Here is a 2,627-nt window from a genome sequence, read left to right as displayed (position 1 = left end):
CCCTGTTCGAATTTAAATCCAGAATAATATTTTAACTAAGGTTTATTTTGTTTATTTATTGATTTGTATATATATATATATATATATATATTTATGATTTACTTGATTTTCTCCATGAACGTTAAACTGTTGCTCCTCAATTTTGTTTGATTTTCATAAAACGGTCTTAACATCGCAAATGAATTTAATAAAATATTTATTACTTCCTTACCATTGCGATCCAATCAGTTTTTAAACGATTAATTGCTTTCAATCATTCATGCATAAGAGAGTTTTTTTTTTTTTTCTTTTTTTTTCATTCACACCTTTCATTAATAATAATCATAATAATCATAATAATAATCATAATAATAATAATAATAATAATCAGTGAGCGAATAGTGAAAATGTGTTAATAAAAACTTTCGTATTATAATTGTACAGAGAAGAAAAATTTCATAAATGTCTAAAACATCAAAACAAATACGATAGCTGCACATATATACACACCTGCTCGTGTAAATAGATCCAAGTGCTTAACATAAAATATAAATTGATATCAACCTAAATATATATATGTGTAGGTGTTTGCGCTTGATATAAGTGCAACTATGCTTCATAATCTCTATGAGAACGTGGTACAATTTTTAATAAGAAGCTTTTTAGATATTCTATGTTTGTCTAACTGTAATTATATTTACTTGACTTTTTCTTCTTTTTTTCCTTTTTTTTTTTTTTGAAGTATGCACTTTAAGAGAGTTGAATGCGCGTATATAGACGTAAACGTGATGTCTTAATTTTGCTTAGCGGTCCACGCCAATTTAATTGAATAAGAGGAGAGAAATGAAATTATGTACACCCTTGTGCATCATCAAAGCGTGAATACATCTGTAGATAAGTAGGTAGTAGGTTTTGTGCACTTTTAATATTACAAAAATATAAACAAGCCTGTCTAAGATGCTTATATGTGCATGACATTGCGTTGACTCAATTAAATTTCTTCTCATAGTGCATAATATGTTTATGGAGAGATGTATATAAGGAGAAAATTATCATTGATACGAATTAATTATCAAAAGGGGAACACGATAGAGAGAAAGATTTAAAACTTGGACATGGATGCTACCAAGGTTGAAGAAACTGTTCGAAAACACTTAGCTGAATACAATAGTGTGAGGAAATTGTTCACGAAACATGAAAATAATATTTGGTCAAGTTTATCATTAGTGTATTATCGGTGAAGTGTATCAGTTTGCAGATGATAACACCGTCCCCGGCATTCTAAAGCAGTTATCTAAGCAATAGAAGCAGTGTAACGGAGACCGTTGAGTCCATGGACTAGATTGGTCTTAAAATTGAAATATTTATAGTTAATTTATTTTTAGCTCAATCCCAGAGATCAATATCAACATAGTCTGCTGGCAAACATGTCAACAGCTTCAGGTAGGGAAGAGAGTAAAGTCCCTTTTGCGGTGACCTATGGTTAGATTAGATACATTACCAGTACCAAGAACTAATCGTAGCCGAGAGTAAAGAGCAGAGTAAAAGAGAGAGAGAGAGAGAGAGAGAGAGAGAGAGAGAGGTCGTTTCAGCTATTCAAGCTTAAATAACCAGGTAAGGTCCACGGGCCCACGAGGCCCATACTCGTGTTAAGCTACTCTCACATCTTTTGTCCAATGCACGACATTCTCCACATTTCCTTCCGGCTGCGTGGGGAATGTCTCCTGCGTGATTGCTGGAGAAAAATCTTTGGCGGAGTATCGTGATGAATTAAAGTTTCAGATTGGCCTCGACTTCGACCAGAGATGAGAAATTTGATCTCGAACGACTTTAGCATTTCCTTTCTCCAAGAGCTGCAGAGCCCACTATGGATAGCGATTGCCCTGCCACCTGTAATCGCTTCACATTTAACATATGTATCATGTGGCACCGTCAGTCATACTATTTCGGCAGAAGCTCGATCTATAGCTCTGGCGAACAATTTTCTCTTCGCACCGTATATATCTTAAACTGATTATCGGTGATGAGGTATTTTGTCCTTTTAATTACCAGACAACAACAGTCACTTTGTCCACCTTCCGTCTTCAAATAGGAGTCGATTTGCAATCTAATCAAATTTTTGCTGCTAGCAAAGTTTCGTCATGTCAGTTGAAAGATGAAGATAATTTTTACACTGGGCTAGGAAATATTGAATCAGGCCTTAAACTGATATATCTTATAAGGTGTATGCGACAATTTTTTACTGTTTGGTGTGGTCGAGCTTGTAAGCAAACCGTGCTAGTTTTCAACTTGTCTCCTACATGTTTCTACCAAATTTTATTGCCGTATTTTTCAGTTGGATCTGTTATCCTTAATAAGGACATAAGTTAAATATAAAATTTCTACTTAACGTTTTGCGTTAGGTATGTTGTAAGCGTATCAGCAAGAGATGACAGGCAGGAAGTCAGACATAAATCTTTGCATAAAGAAGGAAGTTATATGTATATAGTATATATAGATAGAGCAGTATAGATGTGTACATATGTATACGTAATTTAGTGAACATACGAAGGCTATTAAAATTTTTTGTTAAAAAAATTGCAGCGAGCAGAGTGTATCTTTGAGCGTTCAAGCTCAGTGTTCGTTTGACGGGAGGGGGGGGGGGGGGG

Source organism: Glossina fuscipes, unplaced genomic scaffold (genome assembly GCF_014805625.2).
Source record: "Glossina fuscipes isolate IAEA_lab_2018 unplaced genomic scaffold, Yale_Gfus_2 1, whole genome shotgun sequence".
NCBI lineage: Eukaryota > Metazoa > Arthropoda > Insecta > Diptera > Glossinidae > Glossina > Glossina fuscipes.
The sequence above is the reverse complement of the archived record's forward strand: the minus strand, read 5'-3'. Positions refer to the sequence as shown.